Source organism: Haliaeetus albicilla, chromosome 20 (assembly GCF_947461875.1).
Source record: "Haliaeetus albicilla chromosome 20, bHalAlb1.1, whole genome shotgun sequence".
NCBI classification, from domain to species: Eukaryota; Metazoa; Chordata; class Aves; order Accipitriformes; family Accipitridae; genus Haliaeetus; species Haliaeetus albicilla.
In genome coordinates, this window is record NC_091502.1 from 23,362,794 (window position 1) to 23,388,222 (window position 25,429).

At 42.9% G+C, this 25,429-nt stretch overlaps 1 protein-coding gene across 7 annotated transcripts in view; it reads left to right on the forward strand.

Moving 5' to 3' along the window:
- The first annotated feature begins 464 nt into the window (after positions 1-464).
- Positions 465-25,429, forward strand: part of TENM4 (teneurin transmembrane protein 4) — a 600,927-nt gene continuing 575,962 nt past the window's right edge. For 4 of the 7 annotated variants that reach the window (XM_069808533.1, XM_069808536.1, XM_069808537.1 and 1 more), the window contains exon 1: positions 466-930. The gene's annotated coding sequence lies outside the window, so the exon portion shown is untranslated. Of the gene's footprint in view, positions 931-25,429 lie in introns of all 7 variants that reach the window. The other 3 variants (XM_069808531.1, XM_069808534.1, XM_069808532.1) reach the window with 1 other exon arrangement.

Below are 25,429 nucleotides of genomic sequence, written 5' to 3' on the forward strand. Positions count from 1 at the left end.
CTGTCCATGCCCATGCCCACCTCCTCGCCATGCCCATGCCACCACGCGCCATGCTCGAGTTCATGCCCATGTCCCTGTCCATGCCCATGCCACCACGCGCCATGCCGGTGTCCATGTCCATGCCCATGCCCATGCCCACCTCCTCGCCATGCCCATGCCACCACATGCCCGTGTCCGTGTCCGTGTCCCTGTCCCTGCCCCTCTCCTCCCCGTGCCCTTGCCACCCCCCCACGCCCGTCCTCCCCACTCCCCCCATCCCCACGCCCACCCCCCCGTCCCCTCACACCAACGCCATGCCCACGCCCGGACCCGCGCCCCCCTCCGCCCCACGCCCACCCCCATCTCCCCATTCCCCGAACCCCATCTCCCCTCCGCGCTCCAACCCCACAGCCCCTGCCCGAGCCCCCCCAGCCCCCGCCGAGCCGAGCCGAGGGGACCCGAGCCGAGCCGAAGGGAGCCGAGCGGAGCCGAGGGGAGCCGAGCGGAGCCCGGCGGTGCGCAGCAGCCGGCCGCATGTGTGCCTGTCATTCCCAGCCCGGGAGCGCCGGCTCCTGCCTCCCATTCACGTAACCTGTGTGTGTCTCTCTTTCTCTCTGTGTGTAACTGGGAGAGGGAGAGAGAGAGAGAGAGCGAGGCGAGGAGAGGAGGAGGAGGAGGGGGGGAAGCTTTAAATAAAGCCTTTGGATTGCAGCTGCTTATTTTGGGCAGTCCTACCAGGGACGATTCCTGCCAGGAAAGAAGCTGGACCGGTCCTTTTTTTTTTTTTTTTTTTTTAAATTTATTTTGATTTTTTTTTTTTTTTGGGGGTGGCAGCGGTGTATTGCCGAGCTGCCTGCTGCGATGAGCTCCGGCGCCTGGCTGTAGTTGCCCACTTTGGGATCGCTGGACACATAAGTGGCATTTCGGGAGGGGGGGAAGCCTGCAGACATGGTAAGCTTTGCTTTTTTTGCTCTGAAAAGTGCATTTGCGCGATCGCCTCCCTCCAGTTTTCCCTTCCCCCTTTCCTCTCCCCACCAAACAGACAGGCACACGGGTTGGGGCTTGGAGAGGAGCTCCCTGAATCCCTGGTTTGGTTTTTGTTTTTTTTTTTTCCCCTCCCCACCATCCCTCCCTCTTTGCCCAGCTTGCTTTTCTCCCCTCGGCATCCCAGCCCTGCCGCTTCCCTCCGCGCACAGTTTGCAGCAATTCAGCAGGAGGAAAAGATGCTGCCGGAGGCTCCTGCTTGGGGCGGTGGGGACCAGGCACCCTCCCACCGACAAGCCCTTGCTCCGGGGGATGTTTTGGGTGCCTTCTCCCATCCAACACCCCCCCTCGACCCTTCCCTCTGCACCCCGAGCGGTGCGGCTGTGCTGGGGGGGGGGGGGCAGCAGTGCAGATTTGGAGGCAAGGATGCAGCTTTAAGATCAATCGGTGTTATTTATGTAATAGTAAAAGCGAGGAAGGGGGGAGGAAGAAGGGGGGGGGGAAAGAAAAAAAAAAGTGCCTTGGTATTTTTCGGCTGCACAAAGCTCCTTTTGCTCTGGTTGAACCTTCCGCCCCGTCCCCGTGTCCTGGTGCAGGGTGGTGGGTGCGTGGGGGGGTGTGTGTGGGGGTGTGTGTATGTGTATGTGTATGTGTATGTTTACATTTGGATCTGCGATAGAGTCAGGGATGGGGAAGGGGTCTCCCATTTTCCACCGGAGGGTGGGTTTGCTTCCGACCAAAATAAGAAAAAAAAAAACCGCGCTTGACTGCAACTTGAGTGACAATTCTGTTTCTTAGGCATTAAATGTTAAAGCCCTGCTTCCAGCCGTGCCCTGCCAATATTAAAAGCCCCTCCAAACAGTGTGGCGTTTGAGAAAAGATGCTGGAGTGCCTGGGAGAAATGCAGTGGTTCAGACTCGTGCTCCCATTCTCAGTAATTTGCATTTTGAAATACCAATTTGGGCTGTTGAACATAAAACCAGGCTGCTACCAAAGGGCATTTATTTCTTGGTAGTTGTTTTGATTAAAAATATTTTTTTTCCTTGGTCTAAAATATCTGGGATATGTTACTTTGAAATAAGTAGTAGTTAAGGCATGCCAAATCTTTAAAAAATAATTCAAAAAACCCAAACCGTAAAGTATTCATGAAGGCACTATGTATTTACTCTTTCTTAGCATGACCATGCTTAGAAATTCGCAGTGGTTACAACCATCTAAGCACATGATTTGGAAAAAAACCCAAACAACAACAAACCAAACAAAACCAGAACATATTTATGCCACAGTCATCCTTGTCTTATGGGATACACAGTCTGAAATAGGTTTTTCATACAGCCAAAACAGAGATAGCTAAATACTTATTAACTAGATAGACCTTTCTGCGTCTTGAATGCATTATTGCTTTCTTCCAGGAAAGTTCAATTCTTTATGATTAAAAAAAAAAAACCAACCACTAAAGCCCTGAATCAAACTATAAAATAATCTCTCCACCTCCACCCCATCTTCTTTCTTAACTTTTTGCAGTGAAGTCTGCATGTATAGCTGCATTTTTTTTTTTTTTTTCGGAGAAAAGTCCTGCGTGAAGGGAGGGACATAAAATGAGAAAATGAGAGCAAAGCTTTGAAGTTGGAAGTTGTCTGCGCTTTTTAGAGGTAAACTTCAGCTAAAACCTGGCAAGTTGTTAGTGTGCTGCTGCCTGCTCTGGGGCGCAGGAGTTGGGCAGGGGAATTTGGCAGATCCCAACCTATCCCAACCCCATTTCTTTCTGCTTCGCTGACCCTAATAAAATTGCTTACTAGTAGAGTGGCCCCTCCTCTCCTATGGAAAGTGCTCTGCTCCCAACATGTGCACCATATGTGCCTGCAATACCCAAGGTTTACCATCTATATTATTATAGGTTTACGCCTATATTATGTCAGCAGCCCCCACATACCAGCCGCACTGGGTCCGGCAAGGGCAGGGTATCGGCCACTGGAAACCCCAACATCTCTTTGCTGGGAGAGGCTGGGGCTGAGCCAGTGATTTGTATTTAATTTATTTCATTGGCTTTTTCCGAGCCAGGCGCCTCCCACTTAGTGTCTCAGCCTGTAGCACTTTTATAGGCTTGGGTGGAAAAAACAAGGGAGTGTGTATATATATATTTTTAGTACGGGGTGTGTGTGGTGAGGGGCATAAAGGTAGGAAGACGTGTCTCTCTCGCACTGTTTTGCAGGGAGACAAGCCTTCAAAGCAGCTCGCTTGGCTCTGCTTGTGTTAAAGGCTGTAGGAATTTGCTGGTCTGTGGCCATTGCGAGCTGCCCTTCCCTGCTAAATTCCCAGTTCCCAGCCTATGCCACGCTGCTGGAGCAGTCCTTACTGGTGCGGGCTGTTTTGTGACCAGGAGGATTCCCCTGCTGCCATGATCCCTTAAGAATATGACTCCCAAACTAGCGCACGGGCATGGAAAATGAGGGTTTGTGCTGGTTTCCAGCAGGTTTGGGGACAGGGAAGGGAGCGTGAGGTCGCGGTGGGTGGCCAGGCGTTTCCCAGGCGTGTGAAAATATTACCTGGGTCGTGATTTCCCCTGGGAGTGGGACCACTGCTCTGCTCAGGACTACCCTGGGAAGGGGGTCTGCACCCACAGCTGAGGCGGGCAGAGGAGAAAAGGTGCCTTTGCAGACAACCTGGTTTGAGTTTTCCCCCTTTTCCCCCCCCAAAAATCACCAGAACTGGGAATTACTGCCACTGCACTGACATGTACTGTATTTCTGCAGGGACTTCTGCCTCTGTGCCTCACCCTCCCTTCCCGTACATATGTGCATGCATGTGTGCACATCTTTACAAGGGGAGATTTTCAATTTATCTGTCATTTCCTTGTGTGATCTGGAGAAAAAATGTCATGTTTTGGTGGAGAAAGAGGGTCTTTGGGGTGGAAAGAGGTTCTCGGGCTGGTCTTTGGCAGGGGAAGGGGAAAAAGGCAAAAGGAGGTGCACAAGTTAACTTCGTACTTTCCTTTTTTATTAGCAAGGGGTCCTGGTTTAGAAAGGCTTTTCGGGGGAGAATTTGCCTTCTCTGATTTTAAAAGATAGGGAAAGATCATTGAGAGAAGAGAGTAAAACTGCTTGTCTGGGTTTGGTTGGGAGGGGGAGGTATCTCCCCCCCCCCCCTTGATTTATTTTACCATGTGGGTGGAAGAAGGGAGACATCACTCTGGTTTCAGTGGGTCTGGGGAAAAAGATTTGCACTGAGAAGACTGTGGGGGTTTGAAGTCCTTGTAGCTTAATTATTTTCCTTGACTCATTTAAATTAGATGCTTTCCTTTTGTTTTGGTGAGCAGATAGTACACTGGCAAGGGAAAATGTTGTTCTCTTTTGTTTTACAAAATGAGGAATTTTTTTGCTTTTATTTTATTTGATTGGTTTCCTGGAGTGCATAATAACTAAAATGTTATTTCATTCCTTCTACAACATGTACACTATTCCAATTAAGAGCCCGCTCTGATTATTTTTAACCTGGTATTTTACCATTTCTCCGCTCAGGAGAATAAAACATTGAGTTCTTGCACTTCAAAATAGCTGAGATGCTTAAGCAAAACTACCTTTTCCCTGGGAAAGTCATTTCCAGTTCTGTTCAAGTTGCTGCTTCACTGGTTCATTTTCTGTCAGAATCACATCCTTGCAAGGAGCAGAACTATGATCTTACATAACTCGATGTTTCCAGATCAAAAGTTACAAATATTGCAGTAATACCACGATGAGAGAGATTTGGCAGGAGGAATGTTGCACGACATATGTGATTTCTTATTAGGATTTCAAATCAAGGCAGTTTTAAAAATTTATGGGGGGGAAAAGAAGAATTAAAAAAGACGAATAAACAAAAAGTTGCTCGTCTGATATCTTCTTTAACATCACTTTCTCTTTTTATCTTATCTCCGTAGCCACTTGAGACTTTATTTTTCTTCTTTAAAGCAAACTCTTCTGTGTTTAAGAAATGTGTAACTGTAATTTCAAAAAGTGAAGTGGCTTGAAACTCTCTCAATGTGATTCAAAGAAATGAAACTCTCTAAATCAATGTCAATTCAGATTTAAAGACTGGCTTTTACCTGCCCTGTTACAAGGTCTATCAGCATAGCTTACTGTAACTCAAATATTCTGTTTCTGCTTTGAACTGACAGATTGGCATTGCTGGGCACTTTGACAGAGTAACATGTACCACTTGCCAGTGAATTGGGTATTCGTGGATCCTTAACCAATATGTTTCAGAGAAAAAGTCTTGTAATGAAATATTTAAAAAAATATAAATATATATGTATTTCCTCTTTGTTGTAGATTAAAAGCAAAAAGAATCGTAGAGAAATTTTGTATCTTAACTATATCAGCATAGCTTGAGGAGTGGTGCTGTAGTGTGGCTGTAGGACTTATATTGCTACTCAGGAGTAAATATCTGATCTGCATTCCTGTGTGCACTGTCGCTGTGCTGATAGCCAGATAATTTTCCTAGATATATGTTTTTTTTTTTTTTGCCAGCTGTCCTGCATCACTCTTCCTGAAGCATCTTTAAAGGCAGAGTTGAAATCTGAATAGGAGGGCACGTTTCCTTGGCTGTGTGGAGTGACAAACACTTCTTACAGAAAGTTCAAATTTCTTGGGAAGTTTGAGCCTTACTCACTGAAAACCTTGTGCCTTTATACCAAATTGCTGTGAACTAAGCTGTTTGTGCTGTAGGAGGATTCAAACTTCATCGCGTATTGTCCTGCTGGGTATCAGCAGAGGTGATCTTTTTTTGGAATGTAAAGATGTCCGTGAAAACAGCAGACACAGAAATCTGTGTTCTTCCAGTGTGTTGGCAGCCAGAAAGAGGAAGATGCACAATGACATGGAATAGGGCTGGCAGTTAAGTTTCCTATTCCAAGTAAGATTTGCTTTCTAGGCTGTTGACACATCCTTGTTTTTTTAAAAAGCAGGGGGGGAAAGGGAAGAAGAAGAGAGTAGTTGCTGATGGTTGGTTTAGGTGGAGGAGCTCGCTGAACTGCATTTATCAGTCCATTTAAATGGGGATGATTCAATTAGATTTCACTGATACCTCCTCAGGTTTTAGTGAATTAGTATTTGCTACAGTCTAGGAAAAGCACTGCAGTCCAGAATCCCGCTTCACCACCGTAACTACCGCTAAGGCACCGGTGCCAGACGCGCTACCCAGGCAGCAATAGCAAACGTGAAAGCAGGAGATGTCTCGCTGCCCATTGATTTAGGTTTTAGGTGATTATTCAGTGCAGTTTTCTCTGTAAATACTGAGTAGAAGCTGTATCGCTTGCCTGCTCGTGTGTTTGCACACACTGAGTCTTCAAAGTATTGTGAAGGTTGATCAGTTAAACAATCAAAAGTTAGAAAACAGAAGGATTAAATCTTATTTTAATGTTTTAATTCAACCCTGTGTTAACGTATGCAATCAGGCCCCAAAGGCTTTGTCTTCTCCCCCTCAAACTCCAGTAAGTGCACTGAAAATCTGAATAAGATTGCTTAAAACTTTGAGTCTAGATCTGTGACTTCTGGGGAATATTGGGTGCATGCATAAAATCAGTCTTGGTCTTCTGTACCATGCTGTACGGAGGGACAGAGAAGCCAGGATTCATTTCCTGAGCAGGAGTGTCTTCAGGTACAGTCTGTCCACATAAAAGCAAACTCCTGGAGGCCACCAAGTCATAAACCATTTAATCCACTGGGTCCCCTGGACTGAAATCACCCAATCTTATAAATGAATTGAACTCCTAAATTTGATAATGGAAATTTTTCAGCATACTGCCATTTCCTTTTGAACTGCCTCTGTGTCTGGATGCTGAAAACCATTTTGGCCTCACCTATGCAATGTAATGAAGAATAGGAAGGGAGAGTTTGGTTAGTCAAAAAACTTTCAGAAAGAACTGCCAGAAGTGGTTGGAAAAACTGATGGAGCGTGAGAGACGCTGGAATTTGCTTCCTGCTTGTTGATACACACAGAATTGGCTGGTTGGGCTTGGTGCAGCACAGATCCCGTCAGCCAGGAACCAGCAAATGCTGCTTTTCTAGAAAATTGCCCTTTACGCGGCTGGGTTTAAGGTGTGATCAGCTTTTTTGGCAGCACAGATTTTTGTGCTCGAAAGCAGAGAACAATCTCAAGAGCCGATCTCGTGATGCATTCCTGCAGACAGAGCCGTGATCGGGGGTTACTTACGGTGCTAGAGCAAAGCAAAGTTCACATGGCCTTTACTTGCTCTTGTGGGTGTTTGACACGTAAGCAGATCAGACTCCGAGCTATCAAGATGATCATCCCGAGGTTGCAACACACTTTGTTTTGACACAGTTATGAAATGTTGGGTTGAAGTGACTTGCCCAACATTGCCCACAGTCTTGGGGCATCGTTCGGCTGCCTTAATCTGAAACACGTTCGTCCTTATTCCTCTGTCTTCTGCTTAGTCACTACAAACCTTCCAGCTCTGCAATGGGTGAGACAGGGATCATAAACCTCATTTTCTGCTCCTCATTCTCACTGCTTCATCTCCAGGCAGGCTTGGATAAAACACGGTCTTGTCAATAATGACTGCATCGTAACGAAGGCAGGCAGGGTGCTTGATTAAGGCAATTTTCTTTGGTTTTTTTCTTAAATTCTGTGTCTCCAATATATACTTTTAAATCTTATTATTGGTCTGTTAGTCTAGTCTTCGTTGGAATTTTTTTTTTTTAAGTCTTGGAAAAGGTAGTGGCTTTGTCAGGTTGCATCATTTTGGTATTTGTATGTGTCAATGGCTTGAATTAACAGATAGTCATCGTTTGGTTTAACAGAGTAATATGCTCCCCCAAACAGATCCCTCCTGGTCCATCGCGCTCAGTCTGGTCCTCTCATCTCCTGCCTCTTCCAGCTCTATTCTGCAATCCCATTTTCATCCCTCTAATCCCTGCTCTTCAGGTCTCTCACCGCCACCTCCTTCAGCTCCTTCCAGCTGGGGATGATGCCGAGCACCAGAGAGCATCTCCAGTTTCGGTTCTGATACTTGGATGCAGACCTGGCACATCCCACCACATGAAGCGTCTTGTTTAGTCCCACACAGGTAGAAAGTTAAGTGATGGAAGCTGGCAAATGTGTACAAATGCACCCAGGAGCATGTAGCAGGAGTGTTTTTATCAAAGATGTCTAAACTTGGCCAAATTCACACAGATTCACACAAAATTCATTAAAAGAAAAACAGTTCTCTCCCAGGCAAATTTCAAGTCCTCCCTCTAAAGTACTAGAGATCCCACAGGAGGTTTTAGAGAGAAGGCTAAAGGCATTTTTTTAACATGGGTAAAACAACATATTTTTCCCTAGCCTTGTTCTCAGAATCTGCTGAACTGTTTTGACTGAAATTTTCCAAAAAACTTCAGCCTGAGGCAGACAGCTGGCATGGAAATTTTCAGCCCAAACAATTTGGTTAGTATAGTTATGAGAAATTGCAAATGCTGTTTTATTATTAAAGCTGCCTCGCTCTTCCCATAATTGACAGCACTACCAACTTTGCCTTTCCCTAATAAACAGCTAACTTCAGATTTTGTTACAAACTAATTTTGTGTTTGTGTGTTTTATAGATATTTTTATGTATTGGAAATTTATTATAAAACTGACACATGCATTTCAGCATATGTTAGCAGATGATGAAATCTCAAGCTTCCTGGAAACAAAAGTGAATACAATTAATGAGAAGCCCACAAAGCCGCATCAAAGCGATACGACATTGAAGGATTTGTAGAATGGGATTAAAACCAAAGAAATCTCAGGAGATGTTGCATTGACAGAGCAATCACAGAAATTCCCATGTATCCCACCTTCGGGTTCACGGTCCTTCTGACAGAAGAATTCTGATTTAATATAACAACATTCTCTTGTAACAGCAACTGTTACTGCAAATCACAGCCAAAAAACAAAGGGGGGGGGAGGAAACCCCCCAAACTGAAAGAGCAGATAATTGTATTTTTTGTTTGATCAGCCTTTTTCTTTTTTTATCACCATTACGGGTGACTGCTGAGGCTGTAGTTTCCACAGAAGAGAACCCATTGCCATTGAAGAAGAGGGGTCCTGCTCTCCCCCTCTCCTCCCCTCCCAGTATCTTCTCTCCCCAGCTCCTGTCCTTCCACTCCTTCAAAATATGTCTGGTGATTTAATTCGTCAACCCAGGTGAAAACTAGCTCCATCTTTTGCTATGGTTTTGGGGTTCTTTTCTGCTGAGGTAGTGACTTACATTGAGTCAATGTGGTGGGAGCATGTGCCGAGGAGAAGGGAGAAAGAAGGGGGTACAAACAGCTTTTTGGAGGTGATGAGTTTTTAGGCTAGTCTCATGATCCAGGAGATTTTTCCTGGCTTGTCAACTGTTTACAGTAGTTGTACCATGCTGATATGAAGCCTAATTTTATTCATATTCAAATACAGAGTGCACCTTTTCATTACACTCTTCTATCTTCAGGACAGTCTTTTGGACCGTCCTGCTCAGTAGGCACTGGAGCAGTTGTCCTCTATCAACTTGCTGGATTCTTTTTGAATCTGGTGTAGAGTTGTGTTGGCCACAAAGTTTCAAAATTTATGATCATGCAGTGAGTGAAAAAGTCTTCCTTTTGTTCTGCTTTAAACTGACAATTTCTTAATTTCATTAGGTGACTTGTACTTTGTGGGTTATAGGCATCATGATTTAAGAGAGGTCTACTCCTCCCACTTTTTGTTGTTCTTTCCAAGCTGAAAATCCCTACTCTACCTCATCTCTCCTGCAAAAGTCTTTCTATATCCCCAATAATCTTTGCATCCCTTTTCTCTGTCTTTTTTAATTCTACTATAGATTTTAGAGATGGGTTGACTAAAAATGCATGTGGCATTAAGAAAGAAATGCATCATTCGCTTAATACAGCACCATCCTGATACATTCTTCTCCTTTTGTTGTCTATTTTTTTCCTAACATACCCCAAGATTTTCCCTGTATATTGACTGGCACAAGCAGAGAGCCAATATTTGCAGAGGACATCCCATGGTGATTCCCCAGCCACCTTCCTGTGTGGTAACAGTTAATTTAGAGCCCACATTGTGTATGTATTGTTAGAATTGGTTTTCCCTTTATGCATTACTTTGCTTTTATTGACCCTGAATTTCATCTGATGTTTTTATCACCCAGCTAGTTACTCAGTATTGTGAGAGTAGGTTGTGGTGTAATGATTGGAGGCTTCGGGAGAGAATCAGAAAGCCCAGCAATGAAAAAGGCTCTCATTTTGACTTTTATTCTTGTCCTGGGGATAATCTGGACAAAAATATAACCAACAAAATCCACTTAATATCAAGTAAGAACAACAGCCTGCCTGTCTTGTGACATCTGACTGTGAAGTTGTCTGTGGCTCAAATGTTTTTGCTTCTCATCGACAGCATCTAACAGTCTTTTTTTCTCAGGCTTCTTTCTAGCGAGCATTTGCTCTTCCCTCAAACAGCAAATTATGCCCTTCACTTCATCCATGCTGGAGCAGCTGAGTCCTGAACCAAGGGACAACTTAATGACCACCTTCTCACAGCCTGACATGTTTCCCCTGCATCTCCATCTCCTAAATTTCACTCCTTCCTACTCTAAAATCCATGTTGTGTTCATGATGCCCTGCAAAGACACCTAGGATTTGGAAACTTTCAATACTCGCCTGTTTTTGCAAGAAAGTGTGAGCAGACAAAGCCACCTGTCTGTCACTTAAAGCTGTGTTTGTTGATGGGCATTTGGGTCTACCTGAACAGTGCTTGCTTTAGGGCTTGGGTTTTATGGTTTATTATTGCTGGTGCTGTTCACAATATTATTTGGGATTGGAGGGATGCACAAATGACTCGTATAGAAGCCAAAACCCATTGCTTACATCCCCGCATACCCCCCATATGCTTTAAAATATCATCTGTTTGTGGCTCTCTGTGCCAAACACTGCTGATCACCGGCTCTGGGGAGCAACGTTATTGTACACCTGCATCACTTAGTTCTGTATTATTTTATACCTTCTGCATAATTAATGTTTTGTTGAATTTTATGTATTTATTTATTTTGGTGTTTTATGTCTTCTCCTGAGATTATCAGACAGCAAGTGTCTAGTTGAGAAGATGGCGACAGGAAAAAAGGGGATATCAGGAGGTGATACTAGGGAAGAAGAGTGGGTCTTTTTGGGAGGCGGCGTTGGGGGTGAGGAAATGGGGGGAGTACCAGGAATGGAGGGACCTGTGCCAGCTCTTTCCATCCTAGAGCTGGATTGCTGCAGCTGGTGCTCTGTTGTGCTCTGTGCAGTGAAGATGGTTTGATTTTTTTTTTTCTTTTGGATTTTTTTTCTCCCCTTTCAGAGCACAGAAGGCTAAAAATTTTGTAACATCTCTGCTATGCAAGAAATAATAATAATAAAAAAAAATCGGGATACTTTTTACTTGTCAGTTACTATTTCATTTCCCCACACGCAGCCCCACAAAGCTGCTGATCAACTGTGTGTGTGTGCGGCCACGTATTCTTCATCTGTGAATGCTCCTGTTTGTTTCTCTCTCTCCTTCCCTCTGTTCAAATGAAAATACCTTGAGCTAACTTTCCACAGACTATATGGTAGCTCACCTTGCATCATGTTTCCTTGAATATTTCATGAAGGCCTTTTTTTAAAATGTGCGCTGCTCTCACAGACTGAGCATTTGGAAGTGGACATTCCCAGTGACAAAGATTTTTGGAGATAACAAAAGCCGGCCACATCCAATCTTGTTTGAATCCCCAAAGCACAGCAACTCTTTAACCTAAAGCAGGGCCAGATCCAAGGATCATTACTGTTAATTCAAAGGCTCCCGTTGGTTTTAATGGGCTCTGGCTCAGACTTTTTCGCTCCTGCTGTGGAACTATGCTGGCTCCCCCAGTGCAGAAAGACGAAATGGCCATGGAAATTGAAGGCTGGTTTGGAAATGGATGTCATTTCGCCTGTCGGACTAATTGAGCATACGAGGCTGGGAGGGTGATAGGTTTGGGGTTTCCTTCATGTTTCCAAGTAAGTCAAAGTTCTTATAATGAAAACATGTAGAGTGGTGTTTTGTAACTATTTTTATACCTACATCAGACTTGATGTTAGTGGCTTTGAATTATTTAACGTTTTTCTTCCTCAGCTGTCCTCTCCAGTGAGTTTCCATTGCAGGAGTTGTTGTGTAAGGAACAATGCCGGCAGCCTGGCATTGTCTGCTGGGGGGGGGGGTTGCCTGGTTTTGTTTTGTTTCATTTCTTTAATCCTATTTTATCCTTTCTTTTGCTGGTGAGAGGGACATCAGGCCAAGGTATTAAATCATACTGACCAGCGTGGGCTGAAAATGAAGTACATGCCAGCTAAAGACAAAAATGGGGAGTTTTCTGCTTAAGCCACTGAGCGCTAATGTCTGTCACATAGGAGGAGCCAACTATTTAACATTCAGTCCATTCAAAAAACATTATTATGTCCCAACGGTAATTTAAAACCACATCTGTTAGAACCATATGTGGGGGAGGTATACCTTCCCCCCCCCCCCCTTTTTTTTTTAAGTCCCAAGTTATTCTGTTTATAGGGTTATCTTCAATATAGGCCCCTTTCAAAATTTCAGACTGACAGCCATGAAATGCCTGGAACAAAAGAACTAAATGAATTGAACTCTTCTCTTTTTCCCTTTGTAATTAATGTGTGGGCTTTTAGTAGATATCTGTAAGTAGACATCCAGCTTTGAAAGGAAACCTTCTATAGATTGGGATCATGCCTCATGCCTCTGTTGCCTATAACCTGACATTTGTTTTTCCATCTGAGATATTAGATATTTCACAGTTTTCTCCTTGCTGTTATTCCCTTTCCATTAACAATGTATGTGACCTTTGAAAATAGCTCTTTTGGGCAGTCAGAGCATCTAATTTTTACTTTGTGGAATTGCCATTCGATTATTCTGTCCTTAAAAATAGAAGATAAAGGTTTGTTTTCAAAGCATCCAATCATTATTATCTGACCAGTACTAACTGGCATAATCTTGAGATCCTTAAACCTAAGCAGTGCTAATAGCATATCTGACATGGCTAGTGGAAGTCAGCTCCACAGAACCCTCAGGTCAAAATACCTGCTATAGGTCCCTCATTATATGGCAGGGAAAGTGCTCTGCATCACCTCTACATGGGAGTGTAACATACTTTGCCGTGTCTTTGCGTACTCAAGTCCCGATTCATCCCAGCTAAACGTAAGCACCTGAGTGAATTGCTTTGAAAGAGGGTAATTGGTGGCAAAGAGTTGTACCTCCAGCCTTGAAGCACAGAAGTTAAAGGAGCTCCTTATTCCTTCACCCATGTCACCTGCTCCCTCTGTCTGAGAAGGGTCTTCAATAAAATCTGGACAAAGATGAAGTCCCGAGTGGCTGGCAAGCACTTTCTCTCTCTGCTTGTTGAGAGTACGCGCTGTGCAGTGGTAGGGAACACTTCCACGACGTTACCCATCTTCTCCGAAGTCCGGTTTTGGATGGGGAGAGCAGGGAGAGTTGAGCTTCAGTTCTGGTGGTCAGGCTGTAACACCAAATACTAGTGTTCAAGCTGTGATCCCCTGTTGTTAACTAAAATTGTGCATGTTACGTGATGAATTTAGAGCACTCTCAGACCTCAAGCTAACGCTCCAAATATCCCCCCATAATAAACAGCCAATAACTGCTCTGCTCAGCCTTTTATTTAAGTGCCAAATGCTTGTGTAGAGTCCCATAGAAATCTTGGCCCTTTCTTGAAGTAATGGATTTCCCCATTAAGTGCATCCACATCTGTTTGCAGCGTCAGGCTTTCTACTGTTTGTCCTTCACAAATAGGCTGAGTATCTCAAAGAGAAATAATCAGAAAGTAAATAGATAAGACTGCAGGTTGTATTCATGAAACCACCATTCCTGAGCTACACATCTTTCCAGTGGCATTTACAGCGTGGCATATTGTGCATCTCCCTCCAGCTGTGCTTTAAGCACTGAGCAATGAATTTCGGAGCTAAACAGGATGTTAGTGATCCCGATGTACAGAGCACCTGACGACCGAAGAGTTAAATATGCAGCTATAAATAACATGCCTACTTTGATGGGAGGCATTGTATTGTAATTTTAGCTCTAATTAAAGTTTTGTTGTAGGCATGAAATATCTCAGTCTTTCATGAACATGTGTAAATCTCTGAAATTAAGCTGGTTTTTGTTGTCTGAATGTTTTGGCACAGTTGTGCCATTGCATATGAAGTTTTATGAGTAGCAATATAATAGCGATGGTTTTGCATGTCAATGAGCAGCATTTTTTGATTCATTTTGGGTTAATCAAGTGCTGAAGTTAAAACGGAATGCATTAATTTTTTCTTGGTTTAAAACAAAACTCCACTGTGCCCTGAAAAACTTTTGCCTTCCTGTAGTGAGTTTGATGTTGAAAAGGTTTTGTGGGGTTGATTGCTTCCAGATAAGTGGGAAAGTAGCTATGCTGAAAAAATCTTTAGTTTGAATGATGTGCATGGAAAATGTGGGAAAAAATGAAGAAAGCTACCACAGAAACAACACATTTTATGTTTTTGGCACAGTGTATTTCATATTCCTACTCCCTGTCCTTGTGTGATCCCTGAGCACTTGATGGATGAGAAAGATAATTGTTGATCATTTCATGAAGCTCTGCCAGTAACACATACCAAATATAATTAAACCTCCAATTTTCTGCTTTTAAATACGTTTTTCACCAAATATGGCAATTAACCACTTTTCTGTCAGAGCAGGAGGAGGCAAGGCGTTTTGGGTCCTATTTTCTAGCCACGCTTAGTGTGACGTGTGGGGGTTTTCATTTTCAAAACAGTTCCCCATTTCTGTTAGATCACTTCACCTTTGAGGTTTCATGGGAGTCATCCTGGAACTTCAGGAAAGTTGCCACAAACGATTGTTTTGCTTGTTAGACTTCTTTGCGTGGTGGAGTTGGACCAGCTCCAATAATTCCTGCCTCACTAGGTAACTCACTGTAAGATTCTTGCAGCTGGGACAATGAACAAGGGAAGTTTAATGTCATTCATCTCTGATTTTAACCCTTTGCCTCTGGTGTAGATTTCAGGCTAATTTCTTGGAGGAAGGCTTTTTAAAATACCTGTCGTCAAGCTGATTCATTCCATCCAAGGTTACTGGTCTTCCATCAGTAATATAGGCAAAAAAATCGATCGTGATCAACTTTGATGAAGCTGTGGTCTTACTCAAAAGGAGAGTAGACATTATCCTTTTCTCTAATAAGTGAGAATATCCAAGAAAGTATCATTTTGAAATGACAACCCTCAATCGGAGGGACCACCTTTAAGGGAAAACAAGGGGGAATGACAGATTGATATTGAAAGTTAACGCCTGATGGACACTCCCAGCACAGCCTGTCCGCGGCCGTCAGTTTCCGACTGTCCAGAGCCCGATTCCACCGGGACACGCAGCACGATGCACTTTTTGCTCTCTCCTTGAGCATGAGGACACGCTCCATTAGCTGACACTTGTTTTTACAGCGTATGTGCCAGACAGATTGGGCAGGAGCTGAACAACCCCCAGCCTGCAGATCGTGTCCCACAGGGCAAGTAGCTGATCCCCTTTCTGCCACCGTTTTGTGGTCGTAGAGACGTCTCTTCCCCCCTGCTTCATTAGAGGACGTGCTCCCAAGCCCTCCTCTTCCAGTTCCTTGTGCTTTAGCGCTGGGTGGACCTTAAATTTGAAACATAAATATAAAGCAATTCTGAATGTCCTGATTTAACTCCGTACTGTTGTAGTTACACTAGCTAGTCATTAAGGAGTCAGTTTGACCTTAATAAGTATGTTAAAGGAGGGGACATGGAGACTTTTGATCTGTTTGCAGCTCTCTTTTGTGACCCAGAAGTCACTTGCATTTTTGTCTCTTCATTTATCTGTCCATAGAAAGTTTTCTAATAAATTCCTAGTTATTTCCTCTTTGCCGAATCATTTTGGTGTCCTGGCAGCTCTGTCTCTCATTCTCCCTTCCTTTCATATATCACTGCAGTGTCCTGGCAGCACTCATTTTAGGCTACAGAAATTCAGCCCATCATTCTTCATACAAAATTATTGAATGGGAATCACATTTGCAGTCAAGCTGGGAAGTAGAAAACTAGTTGACCTGTCTTTGGAGCATTTGCTTTTATTAGGTTCCTACATATGTTTACTTTGATCCCTTCAGTGCTATCCTAGAATACGATTCCAGGCCAGATTGTAAAAATGTCAGTTTCTTCAAACGCATGCACAAAATCCTTTCTAAATTTGTCAGATCTTCTCAATTACAAATCCATTGTTCTGTACGAGACAGAGAATTGTTGCTTCCACTTGGAAAGCATTAGCCATTTAGCTGTCAGGACCTCGCAGGATTCAGCACTGTCTCTAACGTGCTGTGTTCGGTATAGATGCATTCCCAAATTTACATTGTCCCAAATGTCAGATTCAGAAACGAGCTGAATTCTATATTACACCAAAAGAGCTGAATCCCGGGACATTCTGACAACACAAGTATATTTCCTTTCTGCAGATCCCACATTCAGCAGAGACTGATAATTTCAGAGCATGCACTTGACCTGTGCCCCAATATATTGTGGGTAGGCCTTTTCTTGGCTGGAGAATCTCTTGTCCTTACCCCACCTGCAGTTCTGCGTCCAGCTCTGGGGTCCTCAGCACAGGAGAGACAGGGACCTGCTGGAGCGGGTCTAGAGGAGGGACACAAAAAATGATCAGAGGGCTGGAACATCTCTGCTGTGAGGAAAGGCTGAGAGAGAGTTGGGGTTGTTCAGCCTGGAGAAGAGAAGGTTCTGGGGGCACCTTATATCAGCCTTCCAGTACTTAAAGGAGGCCTACAGGAAAGCTGGAGAGGGACTTTTTACAAGGGCATGTAGTGATGGGACAAGGGGTAATGGCTTTAAACTGAAAGAGGAGAGATTCAGGCTGATATAAGGAAGAAATTTTTCACAGCGAGGGTGGTGAAGCACTGGCCCAGGTTGCCCAGAGAGGCGTTGGATGCCCCATCCCTGGAAGCATTCAAGGCCAGGTTGGACAGGGCTCAGGGCAACTTGATCGAGTTGAAGATGTCCCTGCTCATTGCGGGGGGGTGGACTAGATGGCCTTTAAAGGTCCCTTCCAACTTAAACTATTCTATGATTCTATGATTCTGTCTTCTAGGAAAGGACATTAGGAGGGAAAAAAAGCAAAACAGACCCGAGTACAAAAATCACCCCACGTTACTGCCCTTGGCTATTGAATTTTCTGCTTTCTCATCCCAAGCATAGTTTTAAAAGAGGAATAATGTTTCAAAACTATCTCAGATCCAACAATTAGCAGTGTTAGGTATCTGCCCCATTAAATCAGTTTAGATATAGTCTCCTCACATAGGATATTGATAGGTGGTAACAATATAGTTAACTTTCCAGCTTTTTTTATCAAAAATGACTCAGTGTTTTGTAGGCTTGAAGACCGGGGTGGAGACAGAAAATGCCAATGAAGCAGACTAGTTGGAGTGCAAATAGAGAAAAGATCTGCATTTCTAGATGAAAGCAAGTCCCTTTGTTGTCTTAATGTATCCTCATTGGTTTTACAAAAGGACCATGTGAAGGACAAAATCAAAACATACAGATATCTTAAACGTTTGGTCAAGTACCACTCCCATCCAGGCTGCTTTTTGTCTTTCTGAATGAAGGTGTTGGGAGAAGTATGCAACTGGGAGGGGGAGAAAGACTCCCCAAGTCTAAAAGTTTTCTTTAACTTAAGATTGGTTGGAGCAACTGATGTACTAAAGCCACACAAATCAGATAAGGTGTAAAAGGGCCGTGCAGGATGACTCAGATTCATTCCTATGAAAAGAAGACCAGCTCTTCGAACTGAAACAGAGGGAAGCATAGGGGAGGGAGGATCCCAAAATAAGCTGATAAAGCCTAAATATTTTCAAACTTTGCTCATAACAATTACTGTTATTTTAGACATCCTTTTGGGGAGCCATCCAGAGAAGAGGAAGAGAGTAGGAAAATATTTTTAAAAGAGGTTAACACAAGAAACCTCCATCTTTTCTTACAAGCTGCACTGGGAGGTATGATGAAGACAGATTATGAAACCCCCTTGAGGCAAACATGCCAAAATTTTTTTCAGTATCTGTCCAGTTAAAGCATCTATTTAGTGAGCCTATCCAAAGCAGATGCCACTTTTCTCTCTGATAAAGGACAGTGCAGGGCCTCTTGATGGGGACTATTACCTTGTGGTCACCAGGGAGCTGCTTACTAATAAAAATTAAAGTAACAAGCAGCCCAACAGGTATCGAATCCCTTTTGTCCTCCTCCTATTCAACTTAGGGTGGACGTGGTGGGGGAAGGTTCCTTGTCAAAACTCATTGTGCTAAGAATCAGAAAATCCTGTGGGTTAGGTTCCTTTCTTCTTCAGATCTCCTTGGCAGGAGGCTTGTGTTGGCCAAGGCCCAGGGGTTTCTAGCTAATAAATTATTATGTTGGAGGGACTGCTCACCCTGTATCCATGCTAATTAGGTTCTTACCAGCAATCCAGGTCAGTTTATGTTGTCGACATTAATGTAGGACAGGCAGGTAGGACCATATGTAGTTTTTTCTTATTTGCAAAATAAGGCAGAGTCATTGTTTGTAAGGAAAGCCCTGTCAAATTCTAGGTTTTCAAAGTCTCTTTGGGGCAAAACTGGAATACCAGTAGCTCCCTGTCGTTTCTTGTTATTGGCTCTGTATCTTGATGGTCCTAATTAGAAATACTTTATGACTGATAAGATAGCTAACACCTAGGCAGGAAGGTTTCAGAATGACATGGATGTCCTTGGTACATATTCTTCACACCCCAACTCCTCCTTGAAAAAGTTCCATATGATTATTAATAACTCCAAGGCATATTACTTCCCACTTGAGAAACAGTGACTGAAAGTCAGAGATAAAGACAGAGGCACTGCCAAATAATATTTTGCAGGAGGATATTGAATACATTTCAACAAAAAAAATAAAAAAGAAAAAAGGTCCACAGAAATGTTTTACAGTAAGGGTGTAGTTTTTAGAGTTGCCACAGTATCCAGTATTGCCAAGGACTTAGGACAGTAAAACTGCTTTAGTAATCAGACTATGTAAGAAAACTAAGAGGGTAAAGACCCTTCTGTGAGATGAGTAAGTGTATAATGGTTTCTGTGTTCCTGTTACTTGTCTTTAGTTATGCGCAGGTGTCAGCTGACTCTTAATAACCCCAACACCCATTAATTCAGAATGTTTTTTTTTTATCTTTCATAAAGTATATTGGATACAGCAACATAGATTAACTAATCCCTATCTGTATAAGAAGGGCTATTTCTGACTAAAGTTTTATGAACAAAGGGAATTGTTCTGGTACAGTGTGTAAGTCGCTCTCTATAAGTTATTACTGATATTTTTACTTTCTTATGCATCTTTCCAACTAACTTTTTAGAACATCATGAGAACTATTTCCTAGATTTACATTGCTGCCCATGTTTATCAGTGACCTGGGATAAAAAATATGGCCATTGCTGATAGTTTGCAAGTGATCCAAAAGTTGGGGTAGTTAGTAATGAAAGAGTAGGAGATACTGACAGAGATCTAAGTATCTTGGTAAGCTACGTACAGGTAAGCAGTCTCTTCTTTAATGTAGTGAAACGTAAACTCATATATCAAAGAAAAGAAAAAGCAAGGTGGACTTGTCATTGGGGATACTCTCTCCAGGCGCTCGGAGACTGCAAAAAACTTCTCTGGCATGATGGATAATTAGGTAAAAATGGAGCTTTCAGTTTAATGTGAACTTTTATTTGGGTACATGAACAGGGGAGTCTCATGTAATCACAGTGAAATCACCTCAGTGTTTGGCATGGGTTAACTGCTGTTGAAATACTTCTTTAATTTGGTACCAGTGATAGAGAAAGGATGTTGATAAACTAGAGAAAATTTAGAAAACAGATATGAGAATGATTAAATGCTTCGTAACAGATCAGACAGTGAACAACAGGGAAAACTCCAATTGTTTAGCTCCTCAAAGTGCAAGTTAAGGACCGATGCGATCATTTTGACTAGTTACAGAGGCAACAGAAATTCACTGGCAGAGGGCTCTTCTGAATATATGCGACAAAGATGCACCACTAAGAAACATCAGGAAGCTCAAGCTGGGCAAAGAGACCTAAAGCAAACTACGTATTATTTACTATGAAGGGAACAATTTAAGGAGGAATATAATGGTTCTCTAGACATGGAATATATTTTGCTTTGTTGTGTTTTTAGTACATACTTTTGTTCAAGCTGGAATTAACTCAGCTACACCCTCCACTCTGTGTTACACGAAGGGTCTGGCTAGTGGTGCCTCTTACCTGTATAACTTCTGAATGCACACTAGATATATATAGATATAGATATAGATATTCAGCACCTCATTCTTACATCTCCTGTGTGGATAGCAGTGGTCTTTGCCCTGTGCATGTTTTAGAAATAGTGACAACTGCATTTCCTGAGCAGAGCTTTGATTTCCAAAACCATTCAGGGATTTTTTTGTTGGTTTTTTTTGCTTATCAAGAGCTTGATCAGAGGTACTGACACATCCTAAATCTGAATATAATGAAACTGAACATGTAAGAAACCATAATCATCTGGATTGTTTGCCATTCTTCACGTTTTGTACTAATCTGCATCTGTACAAAATTAATGTAAATGACTTATAATTGGATAGCAGTTTACATCCCTATATACCCCATACGTGACGAGAGAGAGAATGCGAAGCAGCAGAGAGTCAAGTGTCTGCTGCTGGATCTAGATTGAACTAGAATTTATGAATAGATAGAAAAGTGAAATAAATCTTCTGAAATAGTCAACTCTGGAGATAAAAAATGGTTCTTTTCTGGGTTTGAGTGTTTTGGAGTGGAGAAAGCACGGATATGAACACATAGCATTTATTTAATCTGAAATTGGTTATGTGTTGCTAATCCAGAGAAATCTCAGTGCAAGCAGCTGGGTCCCATAATGCACCAGATTTGTTTTTTGCAGCCTCAAGTCCCCTCTTAGTTTTCTGACTAGGCCCAGCCTGCAACACTGCCTTCACATCATACAGAGATGTGTTTTGTTTTAAGAAGAACAAGACAACAAATCCTTATTACCAAGTGAAGGAAGAAGTAAGGAAAAAGGAAAACTGTGTTCTCTCCTTTCTTTAATGGCACTGAAATGGAAGCTGAGCCTCTGATCTGCTCCTAGCATCAGTCCGTATCAGTCCATATCTCCTATGTATCTCTTTATGATTACATCAAAGTTAAAACAAGGATCACTGAGACATAAGCACTTGGGAATGGCTGTGAGCAAACGTGGACAGGTCTGGAGGCAGAGATGGGTTCTGGCTTCTTAAAACTACTGTGCCTTGATTGGAGTTGCTCATTTATTCATTCCCTCAAACTGCAACCAAAATAAGACAACATCAAACCAAAAAGATTTGATCCACCAAAGGGCTTCACTAACTCAGATTGTTTAAAACAAATGCAAACCTGATTAATGTGGCCTCTGGATGGAGGAGATCCTTGTTCTTCATTGGTCTTGCCTTTTGCAACCAGTTACACCAGTGCAAAATAAATCCAAACAGAGAATACTTGGTCAAAGTCACTTCATAAGGCTCTGGACTATATGGAGTCTCCTTTTTGTACATAAGGCTTAATAACTTTATGAAGAGCAAGCCAAATGAGAAGATGGTTTTGTGCATTGTGGCATCCTTTTGTCCCTTGTTGATTTTGGCCCATGGCTTTTCATGCTTTAAGGTCAAACAAGACGAAGAGCCAACCCTAATAGGCTGGAACACAGAGAAAGAAATATTCCTGCCCAATCTGTATTTCCAGCTGTTCTCGTTTTAGTCTTCCCAATTAGGGCAGAGATCAGCAACGTTTTGTCTTCTGTCAGAAGCAGGGAGAGAGTGGGACAAGGGCGTAGGCTGTACGGGAATGGGTGGGCTTTCTGGGAACTGAGGTGGCAGGGGGCAAGCTCAGTGTTACGAGACACTGTTATTTCACTTCCAGAAAACGGTTGGGCTCTGCAAAGTTTAGCAGACCATTGGTTCATGAGCATGACTACAAGGAATGGTAACTTATAAATGCAGCAGTGTTCAAGGCCTTAGTCCTTTTTCTTTTTTTAGTGTTTGGTTTGGCAAGCGATAACTTTCATTGCAGCTTGAAACCCCTAACAATTGATTATTGAACCAATAATTGTGGCATCGTAAAATACCTGCTCCTTGCACAAAGCTTTCCTTATCACACTCCAGGCTTTGCTGACGTGGGGCCAACTTTACGTACTTACGCACATTCCTTTAGTTTTTCTTCACTGCATTCCTGCTTTAACAGACAATTCCCCAAGCACTTAAGGAAGTGGAGAATTAATGAAGAATGATACAAAAGTTTCCTCCCTTTCTAAGGGACTCTCACAAATTGGGACCCAAAATGCCTAATATATTGATTTTAGAAACACCCTGTTTTTTATAACAGAGTGCCACTGGCAATTTAAAAAGAGGATGGTTAATCTGAAAAGCAATTGTTTCTCTCTGATACCTTCAGCCATATTTGTCATTGCTTTTATCTTTGTCATTTTCCTTTGTCCCAAGAATTGATTCTTCCACATGAAATTTAGCCTCTCCTCCCTGTGTAAAATTTCCCATGAGTAAAACTAATAGTAAAGGCTATTACCCAACATATTACCCAAGGCTGAGGTAGTTATTCTGACTGTCTATTTTTATTTAATACTATATATCTTTTTATCTTTACCCATGGGATGGGTTTTCATTCCCATTAGTCCCGTTATAGGCTGGTGCGACTCCACTGACATCACTGGAATTATATGCTCACTATCAGTGGTATTAGCGAGTGGCAAATTCCTATACCCTGGAAATTTAGTTTTGATCCATACAGACTCATCCATGTTAAACAATGCAATATAGTCTCTCATGCAGTTATTTGTGAGTCTGCTATAGCAAATGAGAAAGAGGCTTCAGATTCATAGGTGCTCTTTTCATTTCTCAAAGATGATTGAAAAGAGAGTTTCATTGAGCACATGTTATCAAATCACTGAACATCGTTGCTCTCTGCAGTCTCTGCCCCCTGTTTGTGGGCAGATTTGTGAGAAACAGACACGTGCCACAATTTCTTTGCAGAGTGACTCTGCCTCATGAAGACAGAAGACCATTTGGTGGACCTGGTGTGGAAATTTGGTGAAAGGGAGTCCTTATGTTAGCTTAATGTTTGTACTATAATGACCATAAGTGTTAAGATTCAGAGGAAAGGCTTTGTAATGTGTGGTAGGTCTGTAGGACCTTCTTACACAGGAAAAATAATTTTATCTATGAAGCTGTTGTGAGTTATCCCCAGCCAGCAGCTAACCCCCACACAGCTGCTCACTCACTCCCCACCAGTGGGATGGGGGAGAGAATCAGAAGGGTAAAAGTAAGAAAACTCATGCGTTGAGATAAAGACAGTTTAATAGGAAAAGCAAAAGCCACATATGCAAGCAAAGCAAACCAAGGAATCCATTCCTCACTTCCCATGGGCAGGCAGGAGTTCAGCCATCCCCAGGACAGCAGGGCTCCATCACGCCTAACGGGGACTGGGGAAGACAAACGCCATCACTCCCAACGTCCCCCCTTCCTTCTTCTTCCCCAGCTTTATCTGCCGACCATGACGTCCTACGGTCTGGGATATCCCTTGGGTCAGTTGGGGTCGGCTGTCCCGGCTGCGTCCCCCCCAACTCCTTGTGCCCCCCCAGCCTCCTCGCTGGTGGGGTGGGGGGAGAAGCTTTTCGCCCTTGGCTCTGGGTAAGCCCTGCTCAGCAGGAACGAAAACATCCCTGGGTTGTCAGCACTGTTTTCAGCCCAAATCCAAACCATAGCCCCATACCAGCTGCTATGAAGAAAATTAACTCTATCCCAGCCAAAACCAGCACACAAACCCAGAGATGGAATGAGAGGAGAAGGGAATGGAGGCAGGGGTGGGGGCCATACTAAAACCTGAATCTCAAGTCATTTGGACCATGATCTCTTACATGTTTCTACAAACATTTGTTGTACTTCAGAAGAATTTTCTGATTTATATCCAGCTAAAATTTGGCCAGAAATGAATACTGTTGTTATCTTGAATAGTGTGGTTGTTGGGACATCTGTGAACTTCCATTATATGGTAGTTTGAGGAATAGAGCAGCACAGTCCCGCAGCACATCATATTGTGAAGCTGCCAAACCACTTTATTACCTTAGAAAGTGGGAACTGAATTCTGCTATCATGACATCTTAAGCCCAGAGGCAACACTGAAGTTAGCACTGTTTCACCCAGTTTGCACTGAGCACAGTATATTCCAAAATGTTTGTCATATTCAGCTCGCTTCTAAAATCTCTCACATACAATGTTGGAACAACAAAGAAAAGTGCTGGGGCTCATGTCCTTCCTAAGGAGCATTGCACATCAGAGAGCTGCAAGCAACAGCCGTTGATCCAGAAGCTTGTGCAATATATGTGCATTTGTGTCACATCAACAGTGAAAGGTCACATTTAATTTTCTCCCAGAAGAGCACCCTCTGAGCTGACACACGGAGATAAAGATACTACTCATTACAGTGGTTGTGATTTTTCTACCCAAATAGGTTGTGTGGGAAGGAGATCAGACTCCAGTCCCTCGAGTGCAGAACAATCTATATGGCAGCCCCTCAGCTTGCTGAGCCAGCAGAGCAGCTCCTGTTTGCTTCCTAATTTCAGATAAGAGCTAAGCATAAATAATAATAATACCAAAAAGTCTGATTATCTCGCAAGACGGTTTAAGTGCTGCATATAATCTTTGGCGGAAAAAAAAAAAAAAAAGATAAAACTCCAAACGGAGTGTTTAATTCCCTGGTACTAAAGTATCCAGAATTTAGTCCTCTTTACATCTAAATTAAACACATAAAATGCAAACCAGGGCATTTTGAAAATATGTGGGATGATATTGACTTCTTCAGTTACATTCAGCATTTCTATCTCAGGGACAGATCCTGGAGTGGCAGATCCTGGAGTGGCAGATCCTTGACTAGACTATCTCCTGAAAGAAATTATACATTTTTATACCAGCTGAGGATCTTGTGTCGTTAGAAAGCAGCTCCTGTGATTTTCCTAAATGAGTCGTGCAGTTGTCTCGTGGTTTGCCATCAGGACTTCCCCAGTGTCTGCTCTGGGCACTTCCACTTTGTCTGCAGGCTTGGCAATAAATAATTACCTATCAGATTCCCAGCATGAATTCTGGAAGGGTTTTGAAAGGAGTATGTAGGTGGGAAGAAGGGAAGAGTGGGTAATTAATACAGGATTATTGGGGAAAAGAAGGAGAGCAGATGCAGAAAAATAGGCAACAGGACCAAAGAAAAGAGGGTAGGAGAGATGCTTCCAGAAGCAGGGAACAAATTAGGAGATCTCCAGGATGGGAAGATTATTTCCTTAATTAGCAGCAGCAGCTGAGG